This window comes from Opisthocomus hoazin, chromosome 7, assembly GCF_030867145.1.
Source record: "Opisthocomus hoazin isolate bOpiHoa1 chromosome 7, bOpiHoa1.hap1, whole genome shotgun sequence".
In the NCBI taxonomy this organism is placed as follows: domain Eukaryota; kingdom Metazoa; phylum Chordata; class Aves; order Opisthocomiformes; family Opisthocomidae; genus Opisthocomus; species Opisthocomus hoazin.
Window position 1 is genome coordinate 60,493,845 of NC_134420.1, and position 12,603 is coordinate 60,506,447.

Consider the following 12,603-nt stretch of genomic DNA (forward strand, 5'->3'; position numbering starts at 1 on the left):
ATTTTTGAAAGGGTCAAGAGGATCCAGGATTGGGACTGCCAGATCTGCAGTTTCCTGCATCCCTTCCTTCAGGGAACCGCTAGGGAAAAAACGATTGCAAAAAAAAAAAAATGCAAGTGCAGAATTACTGGTTGCACTCCCTAAAGTGGTATTACAGAAACACTGGTAAGGGCCAGGAGATATATGTAGTGACGATGTGTCCCAGCAGGTGCCAGTTGTCTCCAGTCTCTAAATGGAAACACTCTGGAGCAGGCACAATGTTTTTGCCGCCACAATGGTCAGTCCCTGCTTTATGTCTGAGACTCTGGACATTACTCGATTAATATAGCAAATAATTCATGAAAATTCACCACAGCAATGGCCCTCATTCTCGAAGAGCATTTAGGTACCCAATTCAATTTTCCTTCAATGGGTATGAGGCACTTAGTCATCACTGAGAATTGGCTATGGACCTAGTCTCCAAAAAACAGCTTATTTCCACGTTTGCACAAGAAGCGGTAAGAAACCACCACACAGCAGCAGGGCAAAGGGCCACTGCGGCTACATCAGGGACACAACCGTAGTCCTGCAACGGTTGCTTTTCCGCTTCTGCTCAAAAAGACTAAAACTGCATCGACATGAGTCACCAGCCTCCCCACTCCTCTCCCCAAGCAGGAAACACACACCTCTGCCTGGCCTGGACAAAACCATTAGCATCAGCTCCCCTTGGGCACCCTCTTTGGCAGAAGAAGCGGACGTGAGGGACAAACCTCATCCCACAGGGACCCACCGCCTGTGGCGGGAGGATGTGGCCGGGAGCTGGGAACATCACCTGGTTCTCAGGCTCCTTCCTGGCTCCCTCCCCAAACCCAGCTCCAGATCTGGCACCTTGCTTCTAGAGGGGGGCAAGCAGCCAGACTTCAGCAAAATAAATGCATAGATCTGTTGAATTTAAAAGGTTCACTCTCCCTCTTTCCACCCTAAAGTGTAGGAAATTACCTGAATGGTCATAAGCAAGGGCCAGCTTTTGGCCTGTTTTAAAGCTCCAAATCACATTAAATGCCTGTCTTACAGACAGAACAATGGTGGGAAACAAAACCCCCAGAAGTACTGAACATAGAATCATAGAATGGTTTGGGTTGGAAGGGACCTTAAAGATCCTCTAGTTCCAACCCCCCTGCCATGAGCAGGATACACCTTCCACTAGACCAGGTTGCTCAGAGCTCCACCCAACCTGGCCAGGAACACTGCCAGGGAGGGGGCATCCACAGCTTCTCTGGGCAACCTGTTCCAGTGTTTCACTACCCTCATGGTGAAGAATTTCTTCCTAATATCTAATCTAAATCTGCCCCCTTTTAGTTTACAGCCATTCCCCCTTGTCCTATCACTACACACCCTTGTGAAAAGCCCATCTCCATCCTTCCTGTAGGCCCCCTTCAGGCACTGGAAGGCTGCTGTAAGGTCACCCCAGAGCCTTCTCTGGGGTCAGAACAGGGCCTTTCTGAAGTGAAACAGCTGCACAGCTTCATCTCACAAACGTCTATAAAAATATACTACTAATGCACAAGAATCTCTCTCCATAAATGCTGCGTGACAAGCCGTCAGGTAGAGCTGATGAGCACTTGCTTTACAACAAAAACCCAGGAAATATTTAAAATAAAAAAAAGACTGCAATCCTAATCCTGCTACCAATCTTTTGCTAAAATGTTATTACGTATTTGTTATTTGCATTACAAGCCTAGTTACAGACGACAAGCCTTGTCTGAGCTGCTGTTGAGACACAAAAATAAAGACAAGTGACTGGAGACATCACAGCTAAAGCAGGGACACACCAGGAACTGCGGGAGCCTTGCAAGGGCTGCCTCCCCATTTCTGCACCGAGACTAATTGCACCAAGGGCATGACACCCACCGTGGCAGGGCATCCCCACCTCAGGCTGTGATTAACCATCCCACCTTCCCCATGTACACACCAGCGGATCTGCCTGTGTTCTCCTCGATTTGCGCATAACACCCAATTGTTATTTCTCCCCTGGAAGTGCCTAAGGACTCCTAAAGGGTTTACAGCCCCATTACGCCAGGGACTGTAAAAGCAGCCAGCCCAGGGTCAGTTCCCACCCACAGAGACAGGTGGGATTGCATATATTAACCATGGTGGTCTCCAAAAACCCAGGTGGTCCCAGCAAATCTTTAACTCAGCTCTGAGCACAGTGGCTGACAACTCACACCCCGCACAACTGAAGAAGAGAGAGATCGGCTTCTGCTGAAGCAAAAATAAAATCATTTCTTAAAAAAAAAGAGGAGGAGAAAGAAAAGAGAAAAGAGAAAAGAAAAGAGAGAAAAGAGAAAAGAAAAGAGAGAGAAGGAAAGGAAGGAGGAAAGGGAAGGGAAGGGAAGGGAAGGGAAGAGGGAAGGGAAGGGAAGGGAAGGAAGGGAAGGGAAGGGAAGGGAAGGGAAGGGAAAGGAAGGAAAGGAAAGAGGAAAAGGAAAGAGAAAGGAAAGGAAAAGGAAAAGGAGGAAAGGAAAGGAAGAAAGGAAAAAGGAAAGGAAAGGAGAAGGAAAGGAAAGGAAAAGGAAAGGAAAGGAAAAGGAAAGGAAAGGAAAGGAAAGGAAAGGAAAGGAAAGGAAAAGGAAAGGAAAGGAAAGGAAAGGAAAGGAAAGGAAAGGAAAGGAGAAGAGAAGAGAAGAGAAGAGAAGAGAAGAGGAAAGGAAAGGAAAGGAAAGGAAAGGAAAGGAAAGGAAAGGAAAGGAAAGGAAAGGAAAGGAAAGGAAAGGAAAGGAAAGGAAAGGAAAGGAAAGGAAAGGAAAGGAAAGGAAAGGAAAGGAAAGGAAAGGAAAGGAAAGGAAAGGAAAGGAAAGGAAAGGAAAGGAAAGGAAAGGAAAGGAAAGGAAAGGAAAGGAAAGGAAAGGAAAGGAAAGGAAAGGAAAGGAAAGAAAAGAAAGAAAAGAAAAGAAAAGAAAAGAAAAGAAAAGAAAAGAAAAGAAAAGAAAAGAAAAGAAAAGAAAAGAAAAGAAAAGAAAAGAAAAGAAAAGAAAAAGAAAAAAAGAAAAAAATTTTTCCCAGATCATAGTAAACCTTGTTCTAAATGGCTGTTAAGAAGTAAAAGTTTGCTTTGGGTTCCACATTTGAGTGAAAGCAATATAGTTTTATTACAACAGATTTCTCTTTTAAGGCCCCAGGGCTTTCACACTGGAGATTCTCGCCCCATGGTGGGACAGCTGCATCAAAGCAGAACATCATCGACAAATAAGGATGCGATACGCTGAAACACTGCCCTCGGAAAAGGGTGTTGGACATTCTTTGGTTCTGAACAATAAAATACTGCTTAGTAAGGCTTGGAGAGCCGTTTCCTAAAAAATGTAAACTTCATTCAATTCCCAGAGCAATTCATAAGCCTGATGCTAGCAGCCACCCTCATATAAATCACTGACTGAGAGCAATCTCATCAGCTATTGTATGAGGAGCTCGTACATACTGATGAGTGCTGCGGATGACTCCCTACCTTCCCACATCTTTTCACATAGGTGGAACATGCAAAAAGAAATCTTCCGTAGGCTTTGAAAAGACCAAGAAGCTTCAGAAAAGGCTTCTCATCACCATTTTTTTCAAATGCAGGCAAAAAAAGCAAAATCCACTGAAGTCTCTACTCTTTCGCAAAAGAGATGGCAACTGTATCGCTGCTCTCTTTCTTAGTACCCAGCAAGCAGTCCTTGCTCAGACAAAATCCCTGCTGATGCACGGGGAGTTCGGAGCCCTGACCCTGACCCGGGAGGCCATCCGCTCCCTCCAAGGCAGCCGGATCCCGCAGCGCACCCGCAGGCAGGGCTGCGAGAGGGTCTGCACACCCTGTGCTCAACGGCAGCTACGTCTGACCATGCCTTTGCCTTGCATTTATTTTCTTTGATCCTGTCCACACTTTCCTATCTTCTAAATTCATTTGCTGATGTTCCTCCTCCTCCACATCTTCACTGCTTGCTGCTTCTCTGCCTTCTTTTGCTGCTGTTTTATGCTTTACTTTCAGTTCAAACATACTTACTTAAACAAGCAAAATCACAATATAGTTGTTCTTCCCTTCACATCAAAATACAGCCTCATTTGCCCCTGCAGTTTGATTGCTTGGCTCCGGTCGAGTTAGCCAAAGAATTAATCATCCAGGCAACCTGTAAGCACGGCTGATTCCGCTTTATTAGGGACCCACTCCACTGGCAGATCAGGGGAGCCACTAACCAGCAACCACTGGTCCCACCCTGCAGAGAACACAACTTCTTCCACTGGGCCAGCCAGCTCCAAAAACGTCACCGTTCTGCCCAAAGTCTTGCCTGTACACCCATAAGCTGCATCACCACAACAACGCCGGTGCAACCGAGGAAGAAACAGCCCCCTCCCTCCCTGCTCTGATGCAGTCACGCCAGCACACGCGTGCGTTCACCGCCACTCTCTTCCCACCGAGAACAAGCTGCAGTGATGCACGGCATGTCCCTGCCGCTAAAACTACGCCTGAGCCAGGAGTAACTACATGGGTTACTGCAAACAAACACAAGAGGCAGGCACCAAGCCCACAGAGCCGGGAACATGGTGCCGTGGCAGCACACCCGGACACACCCTGGGAGGCTCCTATTTCTCCACCCCCCAGCCCTGGCACACATGTGAGAACACAGCAGGTCTAGCACCAAGCGCTCCTCCTCCTTCCCAGCGTTGCACTCGCTCCCGGCTCTCCTTTCAGAGACGAACCCTTGTAACGCGCCGCAGGCACGCACCGCAACAAGAAACCCAAAGGCATCAAATGAGCCAAAGCTAAAGGCTGAGGAGTGGGGGCTTTTGTTCCAGTTCAACCTTTCTGAGGGCATAATGACTTACTTTTAGTTAAAAAACCATCAAAACTAAATAAATGCACCCAATTTTTAATGAACCCGGTTAGCGCTGTGACTTAAATTGTATCCATTTCAGCAGGGGGACCAGGCACTTGAAACCAGCGCTGACAAAGCCCCGTTTCCCACCAGCAGCAGCAGACGATGCGCCATCATGACGTGCGGAGACATTAAGCAGATTAGCAGCAGCAGCCTGTTTGAACCCGTTTTGCCAGCTTGGCTCAGGGGGAAGGCTCAGGCGGCGGGAGCAGCTCCAGTTTGGCCCCGCAAACACAACTTTGGAGTCCTGCAAGTGCTAAAGCCCATCCATCCGTCCATCCCAGACCAGGTCATGGGCACATTTTGGCAGCTTTAAGGGGTGATTGGCTCATGATCCCAGCCCATGGGATGGAAATTCAGAGCTTGACGGCCATCCCTGATATACATTGACCTCTGCAGACAGGACCCTGCTACTAAAGACTTCAATGCAGCCACTGGAAATCCTGCGGATAACCCCCAGGGCTGCCTTGCTCCCTCCAAGCAGGGACCATTTAAATGCTTTCATCTGCAAAATGGGGACCTGCTATCATTTATTGCTGCCAGCGGGATCAGTCCTGCACAAAACCTGGAGGAAGACAGGGAACCCAACTCAAGCAGCTAACAAGTGTACTGCTGCCTAAAATGGGAGCTCTGTGCTTTTATTAAATACTTACAGCCTCCCGGAAAGCATGAGGAGGAATGGAGAAAACAAAAACATCCCTTCTCACTTAGGAGGCTTTAGCAGAGACTAGATAAAAGGCAGAGGTGTTCCAGAGCAGGAGCCAAGGCTGGCAAGGGAATCTGCCAAAGCATCTCTGACAAGCTTGGAGTTTATGGACAGTCTGGGGGATCACCCTTCATGTCTTTCATTACAGGGGAGAAAAGTCTTGAATATTTTTCCTTCTGTTGTCACCCAGGACCATGTTATGGGAAGGGATAAGAAACACCAGCCAAAAATTCTTCTTTCCTACCTAGCGCCAAGAAATGGAGCAGCCCAGGATGGATCCTTTGACGCAAGTATCTGTTTTCCCAGCTCTGATGTCTGCCTTGCAAGACCCTCAGTGCAGCAGAATTAAAGCTTTTTATTGCTCAAAGCAGAGATTGCCTAATAAAAGCACAGGCTAACTCTCCCCAAAGCCACATTCCTCAAGACAGCTCCAGAAGCAGCCCTAAATCCAGCAATAAAATAATCAGAGTCCTCTTTCCAGGTCCCAGCACCAAGCATCAGAGGACACAGAGGGCCAGGCAAGGGGAAGGACACTAGCCAGGTCCCTGTGGCAGTCTGCCCCCAGCCCAGGCTGTTTTGGGGAGCAGTTCTGCTCCCAAACAAGGCCCTGGGTCCATTTGTTACTGGCAGCCTTCCTCCAATGCCACGAAGCCGGTCAGGGCTTCGGTTGTTGAATGGTGCATGAGCTGGGCATACTTTAAACCCCAGGCAAAGTCCTCCACACGCCGCCATTCCTCACCCGTTCTCCCTCACCCTGTCCCAGTTTCTTCCACAAAGAGAATAAAATCAGAAAGGGCTCCACTGTGGTGAAGAGGTGTAAATGGATACAAAAAGTTTTAAAGGAGATGCCAAGATCTGACACTTTTTCTCTGTAGCATGCCTGGATGCAGAGCATCACTTCCAGCTTCCAACTCTGACAGAGCTTATTCAGTCCCCACACCCCGAGCTCCTCCAGCACAGCTTCAATGGCCAGGCCACGGAGGACATGGAAACGCAGCTCAGATAAGAGTCAACTCAGCTCAGCTTGCAGCAATGAGGGGCTTTGTAGGTCCAACCACTGCAGACCGGACTCCCTTTCTGTGCTGGATGAGCTCTGTAGCAGAGTGAGCTTCCTTTTCCTGCAGGTGCTTACACAGTCCCATGAGAAAGCCTAGGAGATGGCTGCTCTAAGAGAATTATAGCCCCAGGAGCGTTTCCATGAACCAGTCGTCTCAGCAGCAGCATTAAGCCTTTAAAGCACAACTGGAAAGCAGCATCTTGGCACTTGTGATTTCCTACAAAAGCTTCCCTTTCCACCTCCTCCACTGCAGGAAAACCTCATTTTCCACCTCCTAGAATAGCAAAATCTGTGACTGAGGTATACCTGAATGAAGAAAAATCAACACCCATTCCAAACAAGCAGCTTCAAGGATTGATTGCACGAGGACTTTCTTGAGCATCCCCACCCAGGACTTTCCCAAGCATCCCCAACAAAAGCTCTTCCAAGCATCCCCAACAAAGGCTCTTTCCAAGTGTCCCCACCAGCGGTGACGGGCTGGAGCAATCTGGGCCTTCAGGCAGGCTGCCCTGCCTGCTCTGCCCTTGGCGAGCTCCACCAAGGCAGCAGCTGAAGGCCCGTCAGCCTGCAGCGGAGCAGGCTCCTCCGGCTGCGGTGACACTGGTGCTGCCTACAATGAGCAACACTACCAGGAAACAAAAGTTCAAGCGAACACAGCCCTGGCAGGGTGCAAACTGCTACTGCTTATTCCATATGAGGGCTATTTAAATGCAAAGGCTGGCAACCATTTCTCTGCTGACCATTTTGCAGTGGGATAAATACACTGGCGGATACAAAGGGAAAGAAAACAGAAGGACCCCGCTTGTCTTCCACCCTTTTTAAACTGGCATATTCAGGGCTCTTCACCTGGGAAGGACACCCGTGCAGTGATGGTTTCCCTGCAGACTGTATGAACAAGGAAATTTGGAATGAAAAGTAAAAATTCTGCCCTAACCTACAAACTCCAGCAATCAGGAAGGTCCCATAGCATCACGCGAAAACTTCAGAGCACTTCTCTCTCCTTGGAACACCACACAGCAAGAATCCGTCTGCGATCAAGAGTTTCTTCTAACTCTTGATGGCAAACAAACAACGCACACTGACTATTTTTAGTTATGACCTTGGATACTTCACAACTTCAAAACATACACTTCATTCACACATATGCAAGCAAGAAAAATTACTCACAGGCAATGAATAACAAGTGTATGACATTTAAACGTGACTTCTTTGTAAGAGTAGTTAACATTTGTATTAATTAAGGCATACTCAATGCAAGATTGTTCCATGCCATTCATCCTAGTATATATGAAGAGTGTTGTCTCTTTCAGAAAAACAAACCCATGAAATTTATATGTAATTACCTGCCTGTACTTTCCACCTGGGTATCATTAAAGACAGCAGAATGCCGTTGAATTTTAATTCAACATTCTTGCTGAAAACCTCATGGAAATATCAAGTCTCGAATGTCATCAAGACGGCAGACCTTGGTGCACAGAAGCAAAATACATCTACAAATCCTCTGGGATCAATGGATCAACAGTGCTCTATCGCTTTGAAAAAAACGTATCAGCTTATCACATTTTTGGGAGTGCCTGTACATTTAAGCCCCAATCTAACCGGATCACGCAGATATCTGGATTGATCCTTTGACCTGCCTGGAGCAGAAACAGCAGTAACAAGGCTGGGGAACAAATGGCAGAGGGTGCGCTTCAACCCGGTGTCTGCACCAGCGCAAGCAACCTAAATGACCCAATACTCCTTCACCAGGCAAGAGCATTTTCTGGGTATCTACTTGCCATTAGAACGAGATGCTCTTAATTAGGATGTGAGGAAATGGCCTCAAGTTGCACCAGGGGAGGTTTAGATTGGATATTAGGAAAAATGTCTCCACCAAAAGGCTTGTCAAGCACTGGAGCAGGCTGCCCAAAGAATTGGTTGAGGCACTACTCAAGAGTATAGATGTGGTGCTTAGGGACATGCTTTAGTGGTGGACTTGACAGTGTTAATATACAGTTGGACTCAATGATCTTAAAGGTCTTTTCCAACCTAAATGATTCTATGATAATTAATTCTTGTGAGATTATTACCGGAGCAAACCCATGAAACACAAGGGAACTGAGGTCCTCAGAGAGCAAGCAATGTCACAAGTTCTTCTTCAGAAAGCCAACCACGCCTCTCCAGCACCCAAGCCATAACCCTTTTAGAAACATAAACCTTCCTAAAGAAAAGAGCTTCTACCGGCACAAATAAATAAATAACGATGTGCCTGCAACTGCCCCAGCTTTTAATTAAAAGCCAACTGAATAAACAGCTCGGAAGCTGCCGCGCCAGGATGGCCGTAACCCCGCTCCCGCCACTGCCCTTTTGGCTTTGCTCTCCCGGGGTCAGATTCTCGACATACCCTTCCCTGCGGCCCTGCTGTTCGTTTGAAGCGGCACAAGCTCTAGTTTTGTTGGGGTTTTTTGGGTGTGTTTTTAGCATAAGGGCAGGCAGCACGCCTGCCACACACCAGGCTGCTGGCAGGGATTTCCTTACCCTCCCTGGGACTAGAGAGGTGTTTGGCAGAAACTGTTTCCAGGACATCAGAAAAAAGGCAGAAAGCTTCAAAAAGATATTACATTATTCTCAAAAGTTGCTTCCTACCATCACTTATCACCTTCTAGGGGAGACCTTATATTTATAGCATCTATAACAGAATCTGTGGCCAGGTAGTATGCATTCATTGTGGGTGCAATTCCACCAGCAACGAATTTGCCCCCCTGCCCCTCACTCCGACTCTGTCGTGACCAAACATAGCTCTTGCCTCAAGGAAAGAAAAACCAACCAAGAAAAGCACCACACCTTTGTGTGTCTTTTAATGCAACACAGTATGTTGTTTTATATTAACAGCTCAAGTTTTCAAGGTTTTCCACCCTGGACTGCATTATCAGATCTCCCTCATCCCAGTATTGAGAAAAAAAAGACAGTGCTATTGAAATGCAAGTACTTTAGAGTGAATTTGCATTGTTCCTAGGAGAGCAGGGATAGCTTTTTTTTTTTAAAAAAAAACAACACTCTAAGATACCAGGCATCATTTTCACTTCTTTATTAAGCCAAGGATCTGTTAAAGTGCAGATTTCCCCCCTGTGCCAATAACACCTGGCAGTACATAAGAAACTAAGCATTTTTACTGTAATGACATTTCCATTGAAACACATGCAGGCATCTGACTACATTTCCAGAGAGGTGGAATATTATGCAGTGAGGGAACACAGATAGGTTGGGAGGTGAGAAGGGGTAGAGGGAAAATTGCAGGCAATTAGTATTTTCTTGACATAACTGTAATTTGTGAATTTGCAAAAATCCTCTTCTAAAATGTCGGTTAATTTGATCTGAGAATAGTTCAGATGTGTCTGTCGCATCCCTGCCCCCAGAAACATAGACCAGCAGCACACCCATGTGAGTCCAACCCAGCAGAGACACGATGCCAGCCCCCCCTGCCCCACGCACCCACCCCGGCCGTGGGCAACCCCTGCCCATGCCGCCCGGGGAACCGTGGGCTCCCCACAGTCTGATCCAGGGCTGATGAACTCAGCGAAGGAACAAGGGAGGAGAGAGACTTTAAGTGAGTAACAACGCTCTTCAAAGGGAAAAAAATGTTTTCCCATGGTTTAAAAATACCATGTGAACTTTAGTAGAAAAGCGATAGCGGGGCCATAGCCAGAGGTACCAGATATAGCATTACCTGGTCCCCCACTGCACGGGAACACAAACTGCGGCCCCACCACAGGTAATCCACCTTCTCAAAATACACCGCTGACCTACGTGCCCAGGTGCCCCATCACGCAGGTGGTCTGCTTCTCTACAAGAATGCGACTGGGATTTCTTTGCTTTCATGTCGTCCTTGCTCGAGAGGCTTTGGGGGGGTCCCACCGCAGGCATGAAATGCAGAGACAGGGGCTGGGGCTCAGGGGATTTTCAGGTGAAGCCCTCAGAAGGTGCAAGAAGTTTCTTTGACAAGATAAACAGTGATCGCTTCCTAACAGCTTAGACATAGGATACCACTTCTCATGTGAACGTATTTACACTTAAATAACACATGTCTATGACTAAAGGCAAGGATTAACCAGAAGCTGACATTTTGGCTTTGATTTATGGGTTACTTTCAGAATTAGCGGTGGGGGAGTTCTCCCGGTAGCCGTTGAGAAGGTTTCTGTTTATTTGAGGAGCTCACAGGAGGACAGCCACGGCACAGCCTCCTGCTCAGCCCCATAACACAGATGGAGCCTGATCTACTCGATCAGTATTTATTTACATTTAGATAGGAAAGCAAGGCTATGCAAACAGAAGTTGAGAGTGTCCCGCAGGTAATTAAGTACGCTAATGCAGAAATCTATTTAGACGAGAACGAGTGTATCAGTACAATCAAAAGGGGGGTGACAGTCTATTGTCCGTTCCCGGGATAAACAAGCTCCAGCAGTGCCCCTCACGCCAAAATCGTACTTAGGGGAGAACAGCCTCTCCCTCGAGAAACCCTGACAAGTGTGGGACTTTTGCAGTGCCTCTGCAAGGCCATCGCATTTGGCCTGCCGGACGCGTGCGTCTGCCGGTGCTCAGCGCTGGCTGAACAGCCCCCGGGGTCTGGCTGGTTCCCCATCGTGTCCTCCTAAGTGGCCAAGCTCCCAGGCCCTGGCCACCCATCCTGACGGAGCCGTCACTGCCGGTGGCATGCTGGAGGGCACCGGCAGGCATCTCAGAGCCCAAGCAACCTTTTGCTATAGGAGCTGTCTCAACTGTTTTAATGAAATCACAGCTCATCTGTCTTGATTGTTCTCCATATACCTGCTCTGTTTTCCTGTACATAAATTATTCTTCACTTCCTTCCAGCAAGAGCTATTATTTAACAGCATAGCCGGCATTAACTGTTGTATCACGTTCCTCCAGAGGTCCGTTAGAGCAATGACAGAGTGCAACATCGACACAATAACACACGCACAAACACTCCCTGAGCTAAACCCTTGCAACGTAGCCCTTTTGAACGGAAGAGGCAATATAAACAGAAGAGATCACCAGCCCAAACCAGGACGTGGTGCAGAGTGTGGAGAGCCTACACCTTCCAGTTTACAAAATTAAAATACATAGGCTGTAATCATGGTTCTGCTTCTTCTGGATACATCTAACCTTGAATGGTCACAGAGGGATATTGCTGGGATTTCCTCACAGATATCAAGGGATCAGGCGGGGCTTGCTTTGGATTCTGTCTCTCTCTTGAAAACTGTCTTTATTTATCTCTTAATTCAAATTATCTGAAGCAGCCCTCTCACCTAACCCAAAGAAATAACACCGGACTTGGGCTTGAAAATGATCCTTCCTTGTACTTCAAGGCGGAAACCTCTCTTCATCTATGAACGTGTCTACACAGTTCTCTTGCTGATGGTGCACAAAAATGTCAGCTAAAAAAAAACAGAATAATTCCACACCCTGACTGATCTGAAATAATACACCAGCTTTATATGCACATTTAAAATAGTTGTTTTGTTTTACAAGCATCTTTTTTTAGATTCTGATCTCATTTCAGCCTCTGTCCCCAAAGCAGCTTTCAGTGGACAATTCCTCCGCCCTAAGAAAGTTACACCAACTTCTAATACCCACACAAAACCACTGGTCTCTAATTAGGAATTCAACTGAATTAGTATTATAATGAGCCCCAGAAAGCTGCCTATAGGCATGGATTTATTTAACTAAGGCCACGCTGTCTAGAGATTAACGAACAAAGTTTCCCCCCGGCCCCTCAGCGTGCCCCGGGAGCCCCCACCGCCGCGGGTGGGTACGGGGCTGCACAGCAGAGGACGGCAACGCTGCCCACTCCGAGGAAGGGGATGCCAGCAGACGGCGAAGAGCACGCTGCTCGGTAAGCCTCCTCCCGAGACACGCACGCTCTCTCACAAGGCGAATACAAGTTACCTCACGGACCTATTGTTTGTGCTGTCCTA

General features: G+C 47.5%; 1 protein-coding gene across 2 annotated transcripts in view; it reads right to left on the reverse strand.

The window, feature by feature from the left end:
- The window catches only part of CCDC85C (coiled-coil domain containing 85C), a 119,474-nt gene that overhangs the window by 84,223 nt on the left and 22,648 nt on the right, over positions 1-12,603 (reverse strand). The gene's annotated exons all lie outside the window — the stretch shown is intronic.